Source organism: Pan troglodytes, chromosome 11, assembly GCF_028858775.2.
Source record: "Pan troglodytes isolate AG18354 chromosome 11, NHGRI_mPanTro3-v2.0_pri, whole genome shotgun sequence".
Classification (NCBI taxonomy): Eukaryota; Metazoa; Chordata; class Mammalia; order Primates; family Hominidae; genus Pan; species Pan troglodytes.
The window spans coordinates 16,766,861-16,792,554 of record NC_072409.2 but is presented as its reverse complement, the minus strand read 5'-3'; the positions used below and the strand labels follow the sequence as shown (position 1 = coordinate 16,792,554).

General features: G+C 49.1%; 1 protein-coding gene across 7 annotated transcripts in view; it reads left to right on the top strand.

Moving 5' to 3' along the window:
• Nucleotides 1-25,694, top strand: part of DAB2IP (DAB2 interacting protein) — a 216,016-nt gene that overhangs the window by 83,033 nt on the left and 107,289 nt on the right. The gene's annotated exons all lie outside the window — the stretch shown is intronic.

Sequence of the window (25,694 nt, the reverse complement as noted above, 5' to 3'; positions counted from 1 at the left end):
CGAGACGGAGGGGGAGGTGCGAGCAGCATTTTCTTTTTCCAGTAACAGGATCCTCGGCTGGAAATGCGTGTGATCCCGGGGGCTGCGTTTGGGCGGGTGGGGGCCGGGACTTCCTTCCCTGGCTGAGTAGGAGGGAGGGAAGCCCCTGGGAGGAGGAGGCCTTCAAAGGGGCTCTGGGGAGGCTGGAGTCCTAGGCAGAGGTTCAAGCCCACCGAGGGTGCCCGTGGGGTGGAAGGGAGGAGAAAGACGGCGCCTTAGCAGGGACCTGGGCCGAATTGACACCATCAGGTTATCTTGAAAGTGGGAAGCCGGGCCCTGTGCCAACAAATGCCATGCAGGGAATCTGGTAGACCAAGAGGGGCCACATTCCCACCCTGCAGGCTGCCGTTGTGTGACCTGGGCTGAGCTGCCTCTGAACTTCAGTTTTCTTGTCGGTGTGAGGGTAAATGAAGCAGGCAGGTAGTGTTCGTTTGCTTCCACCAGAATGGGGAAGACTTTTCCCACAGTCAGGTCTGAGTAGCGCTGTGCAGTCCAGGGCTTCCTCAGGAAGTAGTGAGTTCCCTGTGCACAGAAGGGTTCAAGCTGAGGCTAAGTGTGTGCACAGGTGTGTGCTGGTAGTTCAGTCCTCAAGGGTCTCTCAAAGCTTGCAATCCCCCCACTCCTGCCTTTCCTGAAGTCTTAGTAAGTACAGAATTAACAGTACTAAGTTACTTAGTAAGTACAGAATTAACAGTACTAAGCCTTTAGTACTCCTTAGAGGGAGCACTAAAGCCTTTAGTACTCCTTAGAGGGAGCACTAAAGCCTTTAGTACTCCTTAGAGGGAGCACTAAAGCCTTTAGTACTCCTTAGAGGGAGCACTAAAGCCTTTAGTACTCCTTAGAGGGAGCACTAAAGCCTTTAGTACTCCTTAGAGGGAGCACTAAAGCCTTTAGTACTCCTTAGAGGGAGCACTAAAGCCTTTAGTACTCCTTAGAGGGAGCACTAAAGCCTTTAGTACTCCTTAGAGGGAGCACTAAAGCCTTTAGTACTCCTTAGAGGGAGCACTAAAGCCTTTAGTACTCCTTAGAGGGAGCACTAAAGCCTTTAGTACTCCTTAGAGGGAGCACTAAAGCCTTTAGTACTCCTTAGAGGGAGCACTAAAGCCTTTAGTACTCCTTAGAGGGAGCACTAAAGCCTTTAGTACTCCTTAGAGGGAGTACTAAAGCCTTTAGTACTCCTTAGAGGGAGTACTAAGCCTTTAGTACTCCTGGGGAAGGCTTTATCTCAGTGGTTCAGGTTTTGGTTCTTCTATCTCTGTCCTATTTAATTCTGTACTTGCTAAGACCTGGAGAAAGGCTTAGTACTGTTAATTCTGTACTTACTCCCTCCCGCTGGACTTGGTCTGGGATACCGGGAATCTGGGCTCAAGCTTTGTGACTTTGGGCAAGTCATTTCCCCTTTCTGAGCTTAGTTTTCCTGGTTGTAAAATGGACCTGCCGTATGTGGAGGATTCAGTGAAGAAACTGAGAAATGGGAGCTTTGAAAATGCCCAGTACTGTTCAGACCACCCTAGGGCCTCTCCTTCTGCACCCACCTCACGTCACCTCACCCACCCGCCCCTCCTTTGCCTCAGAAATGCCCTGTGTGACCTTTTCCTCTTCTCACCTCAGCCCAGTTCCATCCCTGACTGTAATGGGAGTCGCGCTCCTGCTCAGCTGACCTCCTGCTCAGCTGACCAGGCAGGGGATAATCAATGTGTCAGGGGCTGTCACCTGAGCCCCAGCTCCCAGACCCCACATACACAGGATCACTGCTTGTGTCCCAGCTTGAAGGAGCTCACAGCCTGCAGAGTGGGGAGGAGACTGTCTCTGAACAGAAGTTATATCTAGGGAGATCAGGGAGAGCTTCACAGAGGAGGTGACATTTGGATGGGATCTCACAAAATGGATAGGGTTTCCCTTCGCAGAGGGAGTAATTGAGTCAGATCTGGGTTCAAGTCTCAGCTGTGCACACAACTATTCTACAGCCAGTTACCTCTCCAAGCCTCAGTGACCTTGTGTGGTTAATGGGGCTAGCAGTGACAGGGTCATGTGAGGGCCAGAAGCCAGTGCCTGGGACTAAGGCTGCAGCTGAGGGTGAGCTACTGTCTTCTCTCTGGACAGAATGAACAGACTGCGCAGTCAGGGAGAAGGAAAACGGCTTGGGTATTGAGAATAGAGTTCCTCCTGGGTTTGGGGAGGGGAGTGGATTGGGAAGGGGGCTGGGTGAGTGGGTGGAGAAGAGCAGGCAACAGTAGTTTGGATTTGATAAAGGGCCTTGAACTTTGGGAGGCCAAGGCAGGAGGAATCCTTGAGCCCAGGAGTTCAAGACCAGCCTGGGCAACATAGCAAGACCCTGTCTCAATATTGTTTTTGTTTGTTTGTTTGTTTGTTTTTTTAAAAAAAGAAGGCCTGGAGTGATGAGGAGTTAGTTACAGCTGCAGCCAGGGTGTAGGGTGGAGGCTGGAGGCACCCTGTCCTCCTCCTCCTTGGTGGGAGGCAGCTAGGGCAGCCATTGCCCTCCCTCCACTAAAGCCTCAGACGCCTGACTCTGCCCCAGAGCCACAACCACCACCTGAGGGCAGGGCCCCACCCAGGGAGAAACTCAGGCTGAGGAAGCCACCCTGTGCCCTTTGAGCCAGTCCCTTCTGACCTTGAACTTCAGTCTCCCCATCCACATGGGGGCTTGGTCCCATGGTGTGGTAGCATCAGACCTCAGAGGAGTGGGTGGTGCCTAGCATCTCAGCCTGGATCAGACTCTTGCCCCCACACCCTTTCTGGCCTCTGGCACTAGCAGAGAAGGAAAATGACCAAGAACTCAGGCTGTGTATTTGTTCAGAAACAGAAAAATGCAAGGAAGAGTTGGTTGCTGCCAGGTTCTGCAGGTGGCCAGGCTGGGGGAAGGGAGCAGGGCTTTGTCCCTGGTAGGGCTGTGAGTGAGGGACAGTATCTGCAGTCTCCCTAGTTTGACCAATAAGGGACTTAGGTTCTTCCCTTTTCTGGGCTTCAGTTTCCCCATCTGAAGGATGGGCAGAGTGAGACCTGCTGTGGTGGGGGGTAGAGCACGAAGCTGGAGGGTAGCTGGAGGTGGGGTAGAAACAGTGACCTTCGGAGGGTGAGGGCCATTTGCATTTTCCCACTGTGTCCCTAACTCCACTTGAAGGCTGGGCATGTCCCATGGTTTTGGGGGGATCCTTTCCCCAGAAGGGTATCATCAGCAAGGTGCCTCCCCACCTAGTCACACCAAAATCAAGAAAAGTTTTGTCTCTGACCCCTGTGTTTCCCCAGGGCTGCTAGGAGAAACAGAAATTTTCCTCTAGCCCTGGATAAAGTTCTGACCCATTCATTCAGCCAGTCAGCTCCTCTTAAGCTGGGCTTCAGCTTGGGTGCAGGGGCACATGCAGATGAATCACATGTGCTCCCAGCCCTTGCCAAGCCCCCAGTCTGTTGGGGAGGCCAGCTTGTGCACTAGGCACAAGTCTCTTTCTAGGGGACAGAGCAGTGGTTAGTGGGAGGCAGGGGCTGTAGTTCCAGCTCAGCCGCGGACTGGTTGCATGACTGGGCACATCATAGGGCCTCAGTTTCCCCATCTGTCGAGGGGGGTTAATCTTGCTCTCCTGCCTCTTGGAATGCCTATACCCATAGCCATGAGGGGTTTTGATTATGTTGTTCATGTTTTCATCTGAGTTTTTCTAGGGGTCCAGCCACCTGCCAGGCCCTGTTTTTCTCTTGAGATGGTCAGGTCCTCCTCCGTGCCTATACACACCCCTCTTGCATGCCTCTGTATCTTGCCCGCGTGGTGGGAGAGGATGGTTTCATACAACTGGTTCCTAACCAAGAGAACAGTTAGGTAAGGACCTGTGTGCCACCATGGGGGGTGGGTAACTTCTCAGGGGACCCTGGCTTTTTTTTTTTTTTTTTTCTTTTTTTGAGACGGAGTTTAGCTTTTGTTGCCCAGGCTGGAGTGCAATGGCGCGATCTCAGCCCACCGCAACCTCTGCCTCCCGGGTTCAAGCGATTCTCCTGCCTCAGCCTCCCGAGTAGCTGGGATTACAGGCATGCACCACCACACCCGGCTAATTTTGTATTTTCAGTAGAGACGGGGTTTCTCCATGTTGGTCAGGCTGGTCTCGAACTCCCAGCCTCAGGTGATACACCCGCCTCGGCTTCCCAAAGTGCTGGGATTACAGGCATGAGCCACCGTGCCTGGCTGGGACCCTGGCTTTGATAAGGTCTGCAAGAGGCCTCTGGGGCAACAGCTTGAACTTCATGAGTTGGGCGAGCCTGAGAACAGCCCTGAGGTGGGGGGGTTTTGTGGTTCCCCAGTTTTCAAATGTTCCCTGCAAGGGCCCTAGGCCTGGCTCTCTGCCTCCACCTTGGATGACACCTGTGAAATCATTATGCCCTTTTCTGCCTTGTCTCTTCTTCTGTTTCTGCTGAGACACAATCTCTCATTTGGGGCTTGGCCCTAGCCTTTCCAGTCCCTCCTCTCCCTTACATACCTCAAGGATTGGGGAGCTCACTCCCTCTCAGGTTGTGTAATGAGGGTGAAAATGGCTCCTTTTTGTTACGGCTCCTGTGTGCTGCGTGCCTGCTCCGTGCCTGGCAATGAGCTCAACTCTGAACTTGCCTTGTCTTATGCAGTGTTCAGAACAACACTGTGAGATGGATACTGATACTATCCTCATTTCATAGGTGAGGAGACTGTAGCCCAGAGAATGAAAGCTTTGCCCAAAGCCACACAGCTCAGAAATGGTGGAGCCCAGCTCTGCCCACCTCCAGGTCCTGAGATTCACCTTGCGATATCCGTGGGCAGGCAGACCTTTCTAAGGTCAGGCCCTGGCTTTGAGAAGGCCACTTCCCTTCACAGCCAATGACTTCACTGGGTGTTCATGGCAATTGTCTCTCACAGTCTTGGTCAAAGCTTGGGAGGGAGGCAGGGGAGTGGCCCCGTTGGCATCTGGTTGCCTCCTCCACCTGCCTGGGATAGCTCAGGTGGGACCTCCCCGGCCTGCCCCTGCCCCCTGGATCCTGCTGTCATTCATGTCCTGCCAACCATGCCCTTTCCCAGGGCATGCGACAGGTCTCAGGGCCTCAGCCATGTTTCTCCACCAAAGCCCTTAGTGCTGAGGGTTCAGAGTCTGGTGTGAGGTCCCTGGAGCCTGGCAGACACCTGAGGCCTAATCCCCAGAGCTCTCTAGGTCCTCGAAGGAGGCCACAGGCCCCAGTGAATCTGCTGGAATGTCAACCTCTTGCCCTTGCCTTTGTCCTTCCTGACCCACCCTCATCACCTTTAATAATCAGGAAGAGAACAGCTCCCTTTCACCAAGCTGAATGTGTGCCCGGCCCCATGCCAAGAGCTACTCCTGATTATCTCATGTCTCTTCTCAGTTCTCCAATCCTCCTAGCAGGTAGGGGTTATTGTTGTCACTTTCCTTTGCCAGGTGGGAAACGGAGCTCTGGGTGTGATATTTCCTCTGCATTTTCCTGTCGGGGTGGTGAAATAACTGGTTTGAACCCAGGCCACTGGACTCAAAAGCTCATGCTCAGAAGCCCCAGGGCTCCCTCTAACTTTCTTGGTTGCTGCAACTCAGAGAGCGCTGGAATGGACGCAGGGCATGCTCCTCGTCTCAGTGGTTCAGGTTTTCGTTCTTCTATCTCCATCCTTCTATTTAATTCTGTACTTACTAAGACCTGGGGGTACAGGGAGGGGCTTGGAGCCTATTTGCCCAGCTACTGAATGGGGAGGTTGGAGAGATGGATACTTATGGCTCCAGTACCAGGAGCCAACTGTTCCCCTTGACAACTGGGGAAACTGAGGCCCACAGAGCCAAGGCCACTTGCCTGTGGTTACCTAAAGATGTTAACAAGAAATCCGGGTCTGGAACTCAGATCCCTTTGTATCCTGTTTCGGTGTCGGTGTAGTTTGTTGCTTTCCCTAAGATGAGCCCAGATAGGGAAACTGAAGTGCCTGGGCTCCTGGTTGGGTCTTCTGTGGGGAGAGAATGGCGATTCAACTCCCGTGTACTGTTGAACTTGACACAAACACGCTTACATCCCAGGCTGCATACGTGTTTTGCTTTAGAAATGACATGAAGCCTTTTGACTATTTTTAAGAGAAAGGCAATGGCTGTGATATTTCCCCTGCACCTCCCTCTCGGGGCCACTTGGTTAAATGTCAGGAAAGGGAGAGTATTTCCTGGTCAGGAACATTCAGAGCTTGCTGGGAGCTGAAGTTTTGTTTTCCATTAAGTAGGTATTCGGGGAGTCTATTTCCCTCTGCCTCCTCTGTTTCCCTGGAAGCTTGCGCTTGACAGTTGCAGGGAGGAGGGGTTTGAGAATGAGCAGCCGAGATGCCCACGTATCGCGTGCCCGCTCTAGGAGTGGTGGGGTGGCTATTTTTAGCCATCCCGATTCAGTAGAGGCATTTCAGCGTTTGTTCAATATTTAATTATCCATCTGAAATTGGCCCATGTGGCCTTCAGTTTGGAAGCAGCTCTCTGTGCTGTGATTTCCCAGTTGCATAAATAAGGAAGCAAGGGAATCTCAACAGCCCTCCAAATAATAATAACGAAAAAAAAAAGTAGACTCGATACTCAGCAAAGACAGGCTTGGTTCCTCGGTCTAGACAGACCACCTGTATGTTAGCAGAGAAGCGCCACCGAGGACGCCCATCACGCCCTTGGAAATGCGGCGGTGCTCAGTCTCCGAATCTCAGATCCACAACTGCCTGGGTTTTATTGGGGATGGGTTTTCCTCCCTTCGCCAGGTTCCTGTGTTGACTTTGACAGCTGCTGGGTACCTGAGAGGTGGTTTGGGGATTTTGCTTTTGGAAGCCTTGTTAGCTTTTATTTCCCTCTTCTCTTCTCCCTGACAGACAGGAGAGTACTATCGGCATCTGGGCTGTGCTATTTCTTTTTCCTTGGCCTTTGGAGGCGATGTGCCGACATAGTTGTGAAATGAAAAAGGCAGAGCACAGGGAGGGAGATGTTGGGGCCATAAGGCTCTGCCTTCCTTCCCCAAGCCCCTGGCTGATGAGGGAGAGAGGGGAGAAGAGGAGAGACTGGGGCCCAAGGGTGCTGGGCAGTCGGAGATGACTCCTTCCTACTGTCCTGCTTGGCATGGGGATTTGTGGACTTTGGGTTCGGAGACTGGAAACCAATAAATTGGTAATCTGGAATAAGCTTGGTTTTCTATCCATTTACACCTCTATTCTGGGGACACAGAGTTTGGCCTAGGAGCGTGTACAGAGTCCTGACTAGGTCATAAATGCTGTGTGACTGCAGACAAGTCACTGAACATCTCTGGGCTCAGAAGCACAGGTAACAGATAGATATGATGCAGCATAGGGTGTCATTATAGGCCAGGAGAATTGTCATTATTAGCTGTTCACCCAAAGTCTGAGGGGTTGCTTGCAAATCAGTTAGGGCTGATCTAGAAAGAAAACGTTTGGGAGGCCGAGGTGGGCGGATCACGAGGTCAGGAGATTGAGACCATCCTGGCTAACATGGTGATACCCTGTCTCTACTAAAAATACAAAAAAATTAGCCGGGCGTGGTGGCAGGCTCCTGTAGTCCCAGCTACTCGGGAGGCTGAGGCAGGAGAATGGCATGAACCCGGGAGGCTGAGCTTGCAGTGAGCCAAGATCACGCCACTGCACTCCAGCCTGGGTGACAGAGCGAGATTCCGTCTCAAAAAAAGAAAAAAGAAAAGAAAAAGAAAGAAAACATGATGCCAGTGGGGACTGGACCCACCTAGGTGGTTTCTCGGCATCCCTACCCTGAGAGGCTGCCGCCATCTGAGGTCTCACTGGTACTTGTTCAGAGCAGCAGAGCTTTAGCGAGCCACCTAGTATGTGTGACCTGGGTGCCAGGGGCTGCCACAGCAGATATAGCCAGCCCCTGCCCTCGGGAGCTCAGAGGCCAAGGGGAAGAGTCTTGGCATAAGGTTAGCAGATGGTATGACTGGAAAGGTAGGCAGGGCCTTGAGTGGTGAGCAAAGAGGGGAGAACAGCCCCTGGCAGGCCACTGGGAATCAAAGGAAGGATTTTGAAAATAACAGGAATGATAACAGTGATCTCCATGTCTTGAGCACTTACACAGCGCCAGGGGTTCTTCTAAGTCCTTTACATGCATCCTGCCTTAAATCATCATTCTCCCAGGTGGTGTTATCAGCTCCACTTTCTAGATGAGAAAACTGAGGCTCAGACTGGTTAAGTGACTTGCTCAGCATCACCCAGCTACTGAGTGGCAGAGTCCAGGATGTTTAACCCTCACTATACTTACCAGAGCTGTGATTTAGGAAAATAACTCTTAACAACCCTCAAGCTAGACTGGTATGGTGCAGAGAGAAGAAAGTGGGAAGAGGGAGCAGGGAGGCCAGTCTGCTTCCTGGGGAATTTGAAGGAGGCCGGCAGGTGCAGGATGGGGGAAGGCAGAGGGCAGGTGGAGAGGAGCTGGGAAGTTTGGAAGGGCTGACACAGGAGAGAGGATGCCGCCATCTGAGGGCCAGTGCTGGGCTCCTGCCACGATCTCTCCCTGGCCTGCGGTGAAATGAGGACTGTAAGGGCATTGCAGCGAGTTTCCCATAACATCCATTTCACTTCAGTAACCCATTTTGATGCCTCTTTTTTATTCTGAGATGATGGTCTTTGGATTCTTTGGGGTTAGAACATTCCTTTTATGCAATGCATAAATGTCTAGTATGCACCATACTGAATGGTGTTCATTTTTTTTAAACATCTATATTTGGCAAGAAAAGAAGTCAGTGGTTCTGTGTTGCCCACCCTCATATTATGCTACTTCATAGTTTTTATTTATAAACATTGAACTAGTTCCTGGAATTCTCACAGGATGGTAGGCTGACACCCACGAAGGAGAAGTCCAGGGGTCGTCCTTACAGCGAGAGGAGTGGGAGCTGGTGGTGGGATAAGGTGGTGGGATAAGGCCCTTGGAAAGGCGTGAAGAAGGGGGAAGATGAGGGTCAGTGAGGGCTGGGGTGGGGGGTGCCCGGCAGGCTGTGGACATGGCTGATGGGCCTGCCTTGGATGCTGATGCTGCAGGGGTTTTGGCACAAGACTGGGCAAGGGGCTTTTCAGGGAGCAGCTTCAGGAGAAGGCGAGAAAGGTGCTGGAGCCTGCAGGGGATCGATTATTTGGGGGAGAGGAGGTGTGGGGTGCAGAATAGGACAGGATTGGAGAAGTTTGGTGAAAATGGGGGTGCAAGAGAAGCTTGGATTTCCCATTAACTGTCAATACAGTCATGGTTCCACCTGGTATCTAGAAACCTGTTCACAATTGTAGGTTTAGCAGCAAACAGGGTGGGGTAAGTGTCTCTCCCCATCAGCAGCAGCCTCTGAACTCTCCTGGGACCCTGAGCTTCAGAGAACCCAGGCTGTGGCCCCCCTCCCCCACTTTGGCAATGCTGTCTGCAGAGGGAAGGGCAGGTTTTACTAGCACAGGGAGTGCTCCGGCTCCTGTGTGTCGGGGAAATTCTGGAAGAGGCTCTCTTCCAGAAGTTATGGAAGGTCCCCAGGAGACAGACCACCAGTTTGGGCCAAACCCCTCCATCTACATGAAACAACAACAACAACAACAACAATAATAATGTTTACGGCCAGGCACCATGGTTTATGCCTGTAATCCCAGCACTTTGGGAGGCCAAGGCGGGAGGATCACTTGAGGCCAGAAGCTTGAGACCAGCCTGGGCAACATAGTGAGACCCCATCTCTACAGAAAATTTAAAAATTTTTTGTTGTGGTGGCACAGGCCTGTGGTGTTAACTGTTTAAAAGGTTGAGGGTGGAGGATTGCCTGGGCCAAGGACTTCCAGGTTGTGACAACCTATGATCGCACCACTGCACTCCGCCCTGGGCAACAGAGTAAGACCCTGTCTCGAAAAAAAAAAAAAAACCCAACTCCTAAGATTACAAAAAGCAGTAAATATCTATTACAGAACAGAAGAAAATAAAAATCACCTTTAATCCAGCACCCACCAATAAGCTCTGGGATCACTGGGGGGTTATTTCCAGCCCTTCCCCTTCTTTTCTTTAAGTTTTTGAAAATTCTAAAATATTCTAAAGTAGAACAGAAAAGCATAGAAAATAATATTGCAGACACCCACCTCTCAGGTTGAACAAACCTTAACATTGCCATACCTGCCTCTCTTCTCTTTTCTTTCTATCTTTCTTAGAAATAGAAATGATTCAGGTCCAGAAGGAGTCAGGACAGTGTGGTCTACTGGCCAAACCCAGCCCCTCATCTGTTTCTGTATGACTTGTGAGCCAAGAATAGTTTTTACATTTTTAAAGGGTTGGAACAAAGAGTCAGAAGAAGGAGAACATAGGGAGTTATATGAAATTCAAATTTCAATGCCCATAAATAAAGTTTTATTGGAACACAGCCATGTTCATTCATTTGTGTATTGTCTATAGCTGCTTTCACGCTACAGTGGCAGAGTTGAATAGCTGAGACAGAGACCATATGGACTTGTAAGCCTGAAATATTTGCTATCTGGCCTTTTATGGAAAGTTTGCTGATGCCCAAGATACAGCTAAAGCCACCTACTCTCTCTCCAGACATAACTGGCCACCTAAAGGTGGTGGGTATCCTGCCTACATGTGCTTTCTGCTTTTACATAGAAGCCTATGCTTCCAAGTGTGTCGAATTGCATTGTGTGTTTAAAAATGGATATGGTGAAATTGCACATGGCAGAGAGGAGCAAACACATATGGACACCCTGAGACCTCCTTAGTTTCCTGAACTCCAGCAGCACAGAGTAAATGCCAGCTCTCTGCCAGCCCTGGAATGGGCCCTGCAGATGCAGAGAAAAGAATCGTGGGAAGAAAACTCCAGAAGAAAAAATGGGGAAAGTGACACTGCCGACTCAAATTACTAGAAATCCTCAGAAAGTAAAAAAGGAAAAAGAAACTCAGGGTTGAGAGAAGACTTTGGGCCGGTGAATTCATCCTTGGAGTGTTCAGGAAATCCAGAGATTTTTGGAAGGCTGGGAATTCTTTGGAAGTGAGGCGTGTCTGGAGATAAGGAATAGGAAGCATGGGCTGTCAAAAGCAATTGTTAGGGAGCTCAAGTAGAGAAGCAAAAGGAAAACCTGGGGACAAGGTCGACAGATGCTGAAAACCTTGTAGGATTTATACTAGGCTACACCAGACTATTAACGCGGCCAACCAGAGACCAACAAGGGAGCAAACCCTTGCACTGTCCTTGCGGAAGGGCCCTACCCAGCATCCTGGGATGTAACTGGGAAGGATGTGTCTCATTAGCACCTCTGCCCCACCTCTGGAATACCAGCTCCAAGCCAAACACGTCCCCTCTGAGGAGCTGCTGTGCCCTGCCCCCGAGTGCTCTATGTTGAGGATCCTCCGGGCAGGAATGGTGGGCTGGATGCTGAGCCCTCTACAGTTGTCCCCATGTCTCTCTCCCACCAGACTCCACTCCCCAGCAGCAGTGGGCAACCTCCTCTGATTCTGAACCACCTGAGCTTAGAGACCATTGGAACTCGATCCCAGTTCCCTTTAGGAGACAGCAGGCTATCATAGTTCCATGGCCTCAGGACACTGTACCTGTACCACCTCCAAACTCAACATCATAAAACCAAAACGTGAAATCAACATCCCTCATCTCTTTCTGCCAGGTAGCTGGGACTGAGCTGGGCCCTGGGGACATAGAGAGAGGCCAAGGGCCAGGCGCGAACTCAGCTTCCTGAGTCACTTGGGACCACTGTCTTCTCACTCATCTCTGCACAGTGCCATTCCTTTCCCACATTGGGGCAACCCTTAGATTCAGAGATAGCCAGGCTTGAATCCTGTTTTCAACGTTTCCTAGCTGTATGGTCATGGTTTGAACTTCAGTTTCCTCTGATTAAAGGTGGAGCTGATGTTTCTTAATTCAGGAGTCGATTTTAGGATAAAAATACAAGTACGTGGCACAGTCATTATCTCTCTTAGATCTGTTTCTCCACATTTCCTGGTGATCCATTTTTATTACATAGAGACAACTAGTTGTTTTAGAACTATTTGTTGAAAAACATATCTTTTCCAGCATCAATTTACCTCGGCACTGTTTTTGAAAATCAATTGCCCATGTATGTATGGGTCTATTTCTAGACTCTATTCTGTTCCATTGATCTGTATGTCTATCCTTATGCTAATACTACCCTGTTTTGTAAGTTAGCTATGTTTCAAGACCAAAGTACTTCTTGAGACCAGGTAATGTAAGTCCCCCAACCTGTTTCTTCTTTCTCAAGTTTGTTTGGCTGTCTAGGTCCTTTGGTTTGCCATCTAAATTTAAAATTCATCTTGTCAGTGTCCTCAAAATTTTTATTTTGGATTTTGATTGGGATTATGTTGACTGTATGGATCAGTTTGGGGAGAAATGTCAACTAAGCAATACTGAGTCTTCCAACCCTTGAATGTAGTATATCTCTTTATTTAGATCCTTAATGTCTCTCAGCAGAGTTTCTGAGTTACTAGTCTCTTATGTGTTAAGTTTATTAAGTATATTTTTGTGCTCTTGGCTAATCACTGAAGTGGCTGAGATTTTACTTTACTTGCAGCTAACAAGTTAAACAGGTAGTTTCATGAGTGCTGGCGGAAGACACGAGACACCTGGGTCAGAGACAAAGGACTCTATGATCCATGGCATAGCAGACAGAATAAGCTTCAGGTTTATATCAGTTCTCCTTCCCGCTAACTTCCTAGGGCTATTGTAGAACATAAAATCATCTATGCTAGAACATAAAATCATGATCTATTCTAGAACATAAAATGATCTTCTTTGTAGCTTTCCCAAATTATAATCTCATGTCCCCTACAGGATCTTATATACAGTCTGAGTCAACTGTTCTAGAGGCTAAAAATTACACAAAGGACTGAAATTCAGTTTTGCTTTAGTATCAAATCATTAAATTAGAACTTTGGAGATAAGTTAAAATTTGACTTCCAAGTTGTCAAATACAGAAAGGTAAAGAAAGTTTCAAAATTATATGGAAAGCCAGTATGTACACACTTAAAACCTTATGCCTGTTTATATTTGTTAGAAAAAATAAGCCTGTTATTTCATATAGCCATGTTGTTCTAATTTAATAATATAGATTTCAAATAAACATGGGTTGGACATGGTGGCTCATGCTTGTAATCCCAGCACTTTGGAAGGCCAAGGCTGGAAGGAGGATTGCTGGAGGCCAGGAGTCGGAGACCACCCTGGCCAACATAGTGAGACCCCGTCTCTAATGAAAATAAATAAATAAAAGAACAAAAGTGCAGAACATTACTAAGGTGGAAATTTGGGGGGAAAATAGTTTACAGTTAATGAATGAAATGAAAAATAAGATGAATTAAATAATACATGTGGATATTTAGGTTTTGATAATCATGGTTCCCTCTGGAGTGCTATAATTAGAATTTATATACCCTAAAGAAGTATTACTGATGTACTTAGTACCTATACTAAAGGTAAAATACACAGAGTGTGGAGTGACTGTATGAAAGGATAACATGTGTACAGATGTGAAAACATCTCCAAGCTATATTATGAAATAAGCAACCAAGGTATCCTATATTTTTGTGGTTTTCAAGCTCTATCGCATATGTCTTTTGATAAAAGGCGCATTATGGAGAAAGAGCAAAGCTTACCTTATATGGGAATAAGTGTGATATTTCTAAAAGGAAGCTCTTCTCTTTCATTAAGGCATTTGTAGATTTGAAAGAGGAGAGATGGGAGCCCTTGAAAGTCCATAGTCCTGAATCAGATGATGATCTGAACCTCTATCTCTCTATCTTTACTTTAATGTAACTAGAATATGTTGAGCCTGGATCCATGGATGTATTAGTGCCTGTGGCTGCTGTAACAAATTACCACAAACTTGTAACTCAAAGCAACAGAAAGTTATTATCTTACAGTTCCGGGGGACAGAAGTCTGAAATCATTTTCGCTGGGCTAAAATCAAGGTGTCAGCAGGGCTGTATTCTTTCTTGAGGCCCTGGAGAAGAATCCATTTCCTTGCTTTTGCCAGCTTCTGGAAGTTGCCTGGTTCCTTGTCTCATAGCCCCATGTCACTCCCACCTCTGCTTCCATCATCACATTGCTTTCTCTGACCTGCCTATCTCCTTCTTGTAAAGACCCGTGTGATTATTTTAGGCCCACCCAGGTATTCCAAGATAATCTCCTCATCTCGACATCCTTAAATTAATCACATCTGCAAAGTCCCTTTAGCCGTAGAAGGTGACATATCACAGGTTCTAGGGATTGGGACGCATGGTTCCTTGGGGAACATTATTCTGCGTAGCACAGATGGGTAAGGTTTAGTAACCTCCAAGCAACACCTCTCCTCCCTGTCCCAGAGAGGCGTGCCTAAAGGCTGAGCTAGAAAAAGTGTGCAGTGGTATGTTCTCAATCATAAGTGAGAGCTGAACAATGAGAACATGTGGACACAGGGAGGGGAAGATCACACACCGGGGCCTGTCGGCGGGTTGGGGGGCCAGGGGAGGGAGAGCATGAGGACAAATACCTAATGCATGTGGGGCTTAAAACCTAGACAACAGGTTGATGGGTGCAGCAAACCACCATGTCACATGTATACCTACGTAACAAACCTGCACGTTCTGCACATATATCCTAGAACTAAAAGTAAAATTAAAAAGAAAAAGTGTGCAGTGGGAGCCAGGAGAGCTGCCAATTTATCAATGCATTATTTCAGCAAACTCTTTATCTGGCTTCATCCCCCATCCCCAGCCCCAACACACACACACACACACACACACACACACACACACACACTTAAATAGACGTACACAGAGGCATAAGCTGGACAGCTCTTCGTCTGGAAAGTTCTAACAATCTGAAGATTCCATGACTTGTTGCATGGTGTGTTTTGTTTGTTTTTGAGACAGAGTCTTGCTCTGTCACCCAGGCTGGAGTGCAGTGGTGCCATCTTGGCTCACTGCAACTTCTGCCTCCCGGGTTCAAGCAATTTTCCTGCCTCAGCCTCCTGAGTAGCTGGGATTACAGGTGTGCACCACCATGCCTGACTAACTTTTTGTCTTTTTAGTAGAGACCAGGTTTTGCCATGTTGGCCAGGCTGGTCTCGAACTCCTGACCTCAAATGATCCACCCACCTTGGCCTCCCAAAGTGCTGGGGAAAAGCACTTTGGGGTAAATTACGGGCGTGAGCCACCACGCCCAGCCTGCATGGTGTTTTTTACCTTTGGCTTCCTGCTCAGTTCACCTGGCCCCTCCCTTGGGGAGCACTAGCCAGTTCACTTTCCACGTGGGAGCTATGTTTCCCCACCCACAGGTATGTTCCTGATTCCTGATCTTTGGACTTCTCTGATCCACTTTTTCTTTCTTTCTTTTTCTTTTTTCTTTTTCTTTTTTTTTAGACGGAGTTTCACTCTTGTTGCCCAGGCTGGAGAGCAGTGGCAGGATCTCGGCTCACTGCAACCTCTGCCTGCCAGGTTCAAATGATTCTCCTGCCTCAGCCTCCTGAGTAGTTGGGATTACAGTTGTGCATCACCACACCCAGCTAATTTTTCTTTTTTTTTTTTTTTAATACAGATGGAGTTTTGCCATGTTGGCCAGGCTGGTCTTGAACTCCTGACCTCAAGTGATCTGCCCACCTCGGCCTCCCAAAGTGTTGGGATTACAGGCATGAGCCACCACACCCGGCCAGATCCACTTTTTCTAACTGGCCATTTGTATTAGTCTGTTTTCACGCTGCTGATAAAGACATACCCAAGACTGGGAAGAAAAAGAGGTGTAATTGGATTTACGGTTCCATGTGGCTGGGGAGGACTCAGAATCATGGCGGGAGGTGAAAGGCACTTCTTACATGGTGGTGGAAAGAGAAAATGAGAGAGATGCAAAACCAGAAACCCCTGATAAACCCATCAAACCTCATGAGACTTATTCACTACCACCAGAACGCTATGGGGAAACCGCCCCCGTGATCTAAATTATCTCCCACCGGGTTCCTCCCACAACATGTGCGAATTATGAGAGTACAATTCAAGATGACATTTGAGTGGGAACACGGAGCCAAACCATATCACCATTTGAGCTGTTGTTGATTTTTTTTTTTTTTTTTTTTGAGATGGAGTCTGGCTTTGTCGCTAGGCTGTAGTGCAGTGGCACGATCTCCACTCACTGCAACCTCCGCCTCCCGGGTTCAAGTGATTCTCCTGCCTCAGCCTCCCAAGTGGCTAGGATGACACGCATGCATTACCACACCTGGCTAAATTTTTAACTTTTCTTAGAGATGGTGGTCTCGCTGTGTTACCCAGGCTGGTCTTGAACTCCTGGCCTCAAGCAGCCTTCCTGCCTTGGCCTCCCAAAGTGCTGGGATTACAGGTGTGAGCCACTGCACCCAGGCTGTTGTGGATTTTAATTTGTTTTGTTTTGTTTTCTGATTTTGTATTTTCTCTTCCTTCTATTCTTTTCTCTTCAGATGTATTCATCGAGTACAATTTGTGCTGAGTCATATCACCTATTTATATTTTAATTTTACTATTAGTTTTGGGAAGTCTTAATTATTTTTCATTCAGGAAATTGTACAGTCATCTGTTTCCGTTCATAGCCCGTCCCCTTCTCCAAAGAGAACGTCTGATAACAAGTTTTTGGCTACTGTGTAATATGATATTTTTCTATGTAAGTGCATGCACACGTAAACAAAGTAAAACATCATGTTAATCACATAGACAGCAAATGTATTTCAGCTTAAAGGGTCCATAGTAAGCCTTACTTTTTTTTTTTTTTTTTTTTTTGGAGACAGAGTCTTGCTTTGTCACCCAGGCTGGAGTTCATTGGTGTGATCTTGGCTCACTGCAACCTCCACCTCCCAGGTTCAAGCAATTCTCGTGCCTCAGCCTCCCAAGTAGCTAGGTTTACAGGCATCCACCACCATGCCCAGCTAATTTTTGTATTTTTAGTAGAGACAGGGTTTTGCCATGCTGGCCAGGCTGAGTGTTGGCCAGGCTGATCTCGAACTCCTGGCCTCAAGCAATCTGCCCACCTTGGCCTCCCAAAGTGCTGGGATTACAGGCGTGAGCTACCGCACCCAGCCAGCCTTACCTTTTATTTTGAAATAATTATAGATTGACAAGCAATTGCAAAACCAGTACAGAGAAGTCCCAAAAACCCAGTTTTCTCTGATGGTTGCATTTTACATAACTATAGGACGGATCCTCCAGCTGCAGTTGCCCTCTAGCCAAAGACCCACCAAGAGCACACCTGTAGTTGAATAAGTTGCATTTATTACTCATTGCAATGAGGGAGAGCACGCACCATGGGGCATCTCAGAAAGAGTGTGTTAGGAAGAACCTAGTATAGGATCTGGGTTTTGGTTGGGTGACTTGGGGGAGGTCGAAGGGAGTGGGATTCACACTAGATGAATTGCATCTGCTGTCAGAAGGCAGAGGCAAGTCTATAACTGTGTAGCTTGAATCCTATCTCTAGGGAGAGGAGGCTGGCATTGGGGGCTAAAGCTGTGACTGGTAAAGTAGCAGCAGTCACTGCTTTCAGCCAAGAGAGGGTGATGATTGGTATTTTGTGGGTGGCACAGTGACCTTGTCTTTATGGGTTACTTCAACAAAAATTAGGTAGTGACCTTGTTTTGTCTCACTTCATCATGGCCTCAGAGTAACCTTGTCTGAGGTGTCTTTTGCGATTATGTCTAAAAGGAGAATAACGTGGTATAGCCGTGAATGCCAAGCCAGCTTCCCGATGTCAGGGGCTTTTATTCCAGATCTTTCGTGTACATTGGTACCATGCCTGCGTATAGTTCTCTGCCATTTCATCATGTATGTAGATTTGAGTAACCACCACTGCAGTCAGCATCCAGGACTATTCCATCACCACGAAGATGTCGCTTGTGCTCCCCCTTTAACATCACACCCACCTGCCTGCCCCACCACCATCCCTAACCCCTGGCAACCACTAATCTGTTTTCCATCTCTATTGCTTTATCCCTTTGAGAATGCCGTGTACGTGGAATCATACACTATGTGACCTTTTGATACTGGCTTTCCTCGCTCAGCATAATGCCCAGGGGATCCATCCAAGTTCTCGTGTGTATCAATACTGTGTTTCTTTTTTAGGGCTAAGTAGTATTCCATAGTGTGTGTATTTGTTTTCTATGACTGCTATAACAAGTTAAAATTTAGCGGCTTAAACAACACAGGTTTTTAATCTTACAACCCTGCAAGCCAGAACTCTGGCATGGGTCTTGCCAGACCAAAATCAAGGTGTCAGCAGGCTGCGTTCTTTTCTGAAGGCTCTAGGGAAAAACCCATTTCACTGCTAATTCCTTGCTAGGGGAATTCAATTCCAAGTGGTTGTAAGACTAAGGTTTCTGTTTTCTTGCTGGCTATCAGCTGAGGGCTGTTCCCAGTTTCTAGATCGAGGCCACCCACATTCCTTGGCTCGTGACCACCTCTGTCTGTGTCAAAGCTGGCAACAGCAGATGGAGTTCCTCTCAGGCTTAGAATTTCTCCTGCCTCTTTCCTCATCACATTTCTCTGACTCACCTTCTTGCTTCCCTCTTCCACATTTAAGAATGCATGTCATTTGGCCGGGCACAGTGGGTCACGGCTGTGATCCAAGCACTTTGGGAGGCCAAGGCTGGCGGATCACTTGATGTCAGGAGTTCAGGACCAGCCTAGCCAATATGGTGAAGCCCCATCTCTACTAAAAATACAAAAATTAGGCTGGGCGTGGTGGCTCAGGCCTGTAATCCAAGCACTTTGAGAGGCCGAGGCAGGAGGATCACGAGGTCAAGAGATCGAGACCATCCTGGCCAACATGGTGAAACCCTGTCTCTACTAAAAATACAAAAATTAGCTGAGCATGGTGGCACACACCTGTAGTCCCAGCTACTCGGGATGCTGAGGCAGGAGAACCGCTTGAACCTGGGAGGTGGTGATTGCAGTGAGCCGAGATCGTGCCACTGCACTGCAGCCTGGCAACAGACTGAGACTCCGTCTAAAAAAAACCAAAAAAACAAAACAAAACAAAGAACAAAAATTAGCCGGGCATGGTGGTGCATGCCTGTAATCCCAGCTACTCAGAAGGCTGAGGCAGGAGAATTGCTTGAACCCGGGAGGCGAAGGTTGCAGTGAGCTGAGATTGCACCACTGCATTCCAGCCTGGGCGACTGACCTAGACTCCATCTCAAAACAACAACAACAACAACAACAAACTCATATCATTAGATTATTCTCACCTCGATAATTCAGGATGATTTCCCATCTCAAAATCCTTAACCTCAACCACATCTGCCAAATTCCTTTTGCCATGTAAGGCAACATATTCACAGGTTCTGGGAATTAGAGTGCGGACTTCTTTGGGGGACCATTATTCTGCCTTACTCATTCTGGATGCAACACAGTTTGTTTAACCACTCATCTATAGAAGGATGTTTGGTTGTTTCCAGTTTTGGGGCTATTAAAAATAAAGGTGCTGTGAACATTCTTGTAAAAAAAATGCTATATAAGTGGATTACACACCATTTCCTTTTGCAACTGATTTTTTTCACTCGACATCATATTGCTGAGTTGTATTCATGTTGATCTCTATAGCTCTAGGTCCTTTGTAGTGCCATTGTGTTCCATGTGAATAGTGTCCTCCCTTCCTTGCTGTGTAATGTTCTATTGAATGACTGTTCCCCTATTGGTGGACATTTAGGTTGCTTCTAACTTTTTGCTGCTACAAAGAGTGCTGCGGTCAGTATCTTTGTGCAGATCTCCACGTGTGCAGGATGAAGCAGTTTTCTTGACTGGATGAGTAGGAGGGAAGGTTCTGGCCCTAGCACATATGTGTTGTCGGTTCCTACTGGCTATTGTGTAATTGTTCTTCAAGCCCTTTTCACTCCAGCAGCAGTGATGAAAGTGTTCTGTGCATCTCTGCCAACATTTGGAGTCGCAGTTCTTTTTAATTTCTAGACTGGTTTCTTTTTCATTTCTTTTACTTAATTTCTTTTAAATTCTGGACTGGTCTAGGACCTTTCCAAAAGGTATGAAATGGCATCTGAGACTTTTAATTTGCATTTTCCCGATCACTGCTGAGGACACAGGGACACCCCTGTCCAGCACCTCCTTGTTCTACACTCTTGCCAACTTCTTTTCTCCTGACGTTAGCGTTAAGAGGTTGCTGCCTCTACCTGCTTTTAAGCATTAAGATCTGGGCAATGCAACCCGACAACTGAAATTTGGTGTCTTGTCTGAAATTACAGGATGTTCCTCAGGCCGCCGTGTTTCCATGGGAACAAGTAACAGTCATCCTTCATGATTAGGTGGTATCCATGGCAACCAAGCCAGCAGCATTTGAATGAAACTGATTTTATTTTATTTATTTTTTGCAAACACATGAAGGTTAAAATGCATTTCTCCAGCTGTGGCTTCCAAGAATAGGAAGACAGCCTGGTAAATGGAGACCCTTTCCACCTCCTAGAGGAAAGGGGATCCAGGATCAGCTGGTCCCATGGCCTAATTTTGCAGACTAGGTGACCGAGAGGTCACATAGAAGTCATGCAATGAGTTTGAGCCAAGGAGGAAAGACTGCTGGATCATGCTCGAAGGTCTGGGGCGCACTCTTAAGAGATCGGCTGGGTCTCCCTTCCCGTGATCTAACCCTAGGAATGCCACTTTCATACTGTGTGATCTTAGCAGATTCACTTCACCTCTCTGGGTTTCTAGTGGCACCAGCTGTGGTGCTAGACCTATGGGACCATGAGGCCAGGCCTCCCAGTGTCTGTTTGCCCAAATTAGAAAAGATTTGCTGCAAAATGAAAGGCCAAAGGCAGCATGCTGGGGCCTAGGACCCCAAGGCTGAATCCCCAGGGTCCAGAGTTAGAACTCAGGATCAGTTCCCTGCCTTCTTTTCCTGTGTAAAATAATAGAGGGCGTGTGTTTGTTTTTACTTGGTTCCAAGGACTGGAGATGACCACTGCTCTTACTCTCTGACTCATTGGATTGATGAAATCAGCTCAGAGAGAGAAAGGGGCAACCATGGAGTCACACAGCAGAGTCAGGGTTGAATCCAGGCTCCTGGTGTCAGCTTGGCTCCTCACCCGACCCCATGCTCCATGTCCCCTCCATCTTCGCTGGGGCTGGAAGTGTGGGTTTGGGGGCAGTTTAAGGGACTCTCGGCATATACTCTTGCTTCTTCCCTGGAGGACTTTTAGAGGTAGTCACTTTTGCTTCTCAGAACTTCAGTTTCTACATCTGGAAAATGGAACTCACTATAGAGCTGCCCAGGTTGTCCTGTGGGATTACATTTGAAAGGGTCCAGAACATGCATTCTCAGCAGGGGCGAGATTGCCCCTAAGTAGGCAAAAAGTTGGTCCTTGGGCTAGAAGATGAAAAAAAACCTTTCTGTACAAAGCCCAGTATACACACAGTACATAAAAGATACTGTATGTCTGTGATATTAAAATTTTATGGAGGGGAAATTAGGAAAAAAGTGTCTAAGAAGATTTTTAAGGGAGAGTGACAATGAAAAAACATTGAGAAACGTGGGTCCAGAACCCAGCGATCCATGTCTTCATTAACTTTGTGTTTAGAGCTTGCGGCAGGTGGCTGGCTCCGTGGGGAAGGTGTGTGGGGTGTCAGGTCAGGAGAGAGCCTGGCCTGGCCCAGACTCTGCCCTCGATGTTCAGTGTGACCACGGGCACATCACAGCTCCTCTCAGGGCCTGGTTTCCCCATCTGTGGGTAAAGGAGGTCCCATCAGCTCCATGGGTGACTCCCAGGCAGTTGAGCTCCCACCTGGTGGATCAATTCGGGGTCTGGAGAAAAGCAGGTGGTGCCTCAGACTATGGTGATTAGAGGAGCGTTTAATAGAGGGGCTGCTTATGAAGGTGTGGGCAGGCCTTGGGAACCACAGGGGCAGTGCAGGACCCCAAAGCTAGGGACAGCAGGGGCTGCTTCCCTGAGGCCCCATGGAGGAGGGGAGAGCATGGTTGCTGGGAGGCAAAGGTCCAGAAGATAGGGTCATCCCGATGGTGGCTGGGACCTTCCGTGGAGGAGGCAGGCAGCCCAGACGACTCTCCCTCCTCCCCTCATCTCTTGCCAGGGCTCCTCTTTGGCCAAACCACATGGAAGTTGAGGGTCTAGAAGCTCAGATCATAGAGTCTATACAGGCCAGTGCCCTGGAGCAGAAGGCAGTGCACAGAGAGGTGGAGAATGGAACTAGGGACCACACAGGAGATACCTGGGAAGGTGCCCCAGGTTCCCCTCCAGTTTCGTATGGAGTGCAGGCCTTGCCCTGGGTGTGGGCTGGGAGACTGGAGAGGTCAGGGAGGAGAGCCAGCTGCCCTGTGCAGGAGGGAGAGTGGGCACCTATCCTCCGGCCACCTGGGATCCTTGCTGGCCTTCCTAGCTTCTCAGGTGGAGGGGTGTAGCCAGGGCTTCTGAATGGAAGTTAAAGACTTTTGGGAGCACTCTTTGCTATAGACCTGTTGTTGAGGGATCACACACACATTTCTTTGCTTCTGGTCTCAGCTTCATCAGCTGTCGAATGGGAGATTGGACCAAGCAACCTCTGAGAGCTTCCTGGCCCAGACCCAGGAGGCAAGAGGCAGGATTCTGGGCATCAGTGTTGGTCTCAGTGGAAAGACATCCTCACTGGGCACCCAGTGTTCTACCAGGGCACTCCATGCACCTCTTGCCTGGAGTGGTGAGGGCCCACCTACCCAGGAAAGTGTAAAGCTGTGGCCAGGGGTGGTGTGTGTGTGTGTGTGGTGTGTGTGTGTGTATGTGTCAGGAGAGGGAGGGTAGTTCCTGGAAGCTCCAGCTGCTGTTGTCCCGGTGATCCCAAGACCCCTGTGGGGCAGCCTGACTCTGCCAACCAGGTTTCATAACTGCAGTGGGTACCCCGTGTTTGTTGGTTTGATGGAGGCATCTTGACTAAGCACTGCAGGGTGCCTGGCTCTGGGTGGGGGTGGGAAACAGACAACCCATCTTCCTGCCGAGACGCCAAGTAGCAAGTCTGCAGGGCTGACTGATGTGCGGGGTTGTGAGTCATCCTGCCTAAAGTGAGCTGGGCGCCCCCAGCATTGCCCCAGAGCTCAAAGGATGACAGTTGCCGCAGGAGGCCATTCCAGGGAAGAGAATTCTAGGGAGGGGGAGAGCATAGGTAAAGGTGTGGAGGTGGGACATTCCTGCATCGTGGCAGGTACAGCAAAGAGGGTTAGCAAGAACAGAAGCCAGAGAGTGTGTGAGGTAGAATGGCTTTCGGTGCCAGGGTGAGGAGTCCCTTCTTTCTGAGGGCATTGAGGGCATTAGAAGCAGTCGGGCTTAGGGTCCTGACTGTGCCTGGCACTGCCCATCTCCCACTTCTACCGCTTTCCCTAGAAAGGTGGCTGAACCTGGGGGTCTGCCTCTGGCTAAGGTTTGCATCCTGAGACTAAGCCCTGAGTACCTCCTATGCGTTGGCCCCTTGGCTGGGTGTTGGGACCCATGGGACTTAGGGCTGAAGGAGCCATGGACTCGGTCCAGATACACTGGACCCTCATTCCTGTTCTGGTGCTCAGTAGCCCTGTGACCTTGGGCTGGTGACTGCACCCTGAGCCTCAGCTTCTGCTCTGGTCATTGGTAGCTTGGCTGAGTATAGCAGATGGGACACAGGTTATGGGTGACAGCCTCCCAGAGGGAGGTGGCATGTGCTGTCACAGAGGACAGGAGGGTGCTCCAGGTGGGTGGTGCGAAGGGGTGAGAGATGAAGGCAGACAGGAGAGCACGGGAAGAATTTTCCTAGCAAAACCTCCAGAAAGAGTGGTTATCCCTTGGCTGTGACTAGAGAGATTGTGGAGGAGGAGGTCCAAGGAAAGTTCTAAGCAGGAAGCACCGTGCGGGAACAGCAAGGGCCATAAGAGACGGCGCCAGGCTGAGGATGAGCCATGTGGGAAGGGAGCTTTTCTGGAAGAAGTGCCTGGGGCTGGATGGTCTGGACCTGGTGTCAATGCCTGCCCCAGGCCTGCCTGGAGGTCAGCGGGCCTGAACCAGTCTCAGGACAGCTTTGCCTGCTTGGCCATGAGCCAAGGCTTAGGATGAAGCCTGTGCTTCTGTGGACTCCTGTCCATGTGACTGTGTGGAGGGAATGGCCTGGAAAGCACACAGCGCCCCAGCATCCTGTTCTGCCTTCTGGAAAGCCTGCTCCTTGTGTGAACCCCATGTCATCTGTCCTGTGTGTGTGTGCGCACGTCCCCTGCTCAATATGTACCTGGGGTGGGTCTGGGAGTATACACATTGGAGTATCTGCATGAATATAAACATGCACATGTGTTTGTCTGGGCATTCCCGTCTCACTCCACACCCCTGTGTGTTCACACCTACCAGGGAAACCTCTGCCCTGTCCTTCTTCTCCCTTGCGAGTCAACAGGTCTTTCCCAGGCACCCCCCACGCACCAGGCTCCATGCAGGGTGCTGGGGAGGTGGAGATGCAACCAGCTTAGGCGTAGGTGTTAGGAGTTCTGCAGACACACACACACACACTCACACACACACACGCACACACACTGCAAATGAGAGCGTTGATAGGAGACTCAGGTCTAGTTATTGCTGTAGGAGCCAAAAGCGAGGCAAGAGCTGGAAGTAGAGGGGGTCACCCAGGACCTCCTCCAGGGCCTGCAGGATGGACCAGGCTGGGGAAGGGGAGCAGGAAGGGAGTCCTCTGTTGGGGGCCACCTCTGTAGCAATGGCAAAGAGGCAGCTGGTGCCACGCTATTGTGGGTGAACCAGTGAGGAAAGTGGCCAGGTTGGCAGGTTGGACAGACTCAGGAGGTTTTATGTAGGTGTGCTAAGGCCGTGACTAAAAGTTTTCAATGAGCTGTCACCATTTAAGAGTCAGAATACTTCGTATTTTGAAAAACCCAGATTATCAGCCTCTCTTGAACCATGGCAGCTATGGCTGCCCTGAGCCCCTCCTTGTGATGTAGCAGTAACCAATTAGCGCCGAGTGGCTGGCTGCTTTCCTGGATTCTGGATTTCCTGCTGGCCTCTGTAGGCCTCCCAAGTTTAAAGCCTCTGGAAAATAACTGGAAGCCAGAAGTCACAGATTCTCATGTTTGAAAAAACGTGGGGGCTGACATAGTGGCTGAGCCCTGTAATCCCAGCACTTTGGGAGGCCAAGGTGGGAGGATCGCTTGAGGCCAGGAGTTTGAGACCAGCTTGGGCAACAAAGGAAACCCCCATCTCTACAAATTTTTTTTAAAAATTAGATAGGTGTGTTGGGGTGTGCCTGTGGTCCCAGCTACTTGGGAGGCTGAGGCAGGAGGATTGCTTGAGCCTAGGAGTTCTAGGCTGGTTGAGTATGATTGCATCACTGCACTCCAGCCTGAGCGAAAGAGTGAGACCCTGACTCTAAAACAAACAGAAAACTTGAGAAGTCATCCAAGCTCCCCAAGTGTGGCATCCCAGGAGATGGCTCAGTTATCTGTCTGCTTATATGCCTCCAGTGACAGGGAGCCCACTACATTACAAGGAGTGGGGGTTTTGGGGAACCTTTCCCCCCGCTTCTTTTTGAGACAGAGTCTCACTCTGCTGCCCAGGCTGGAGTGCAGTGGCACGATCTTGGGTCACTGCAACTTTCGCCTCCCGGGTTCAAGTGATTCTCCCACCTCAGCCTCCCGAGTAGCTAGGACTACAGGCACACAACACCACACCTGGCTAA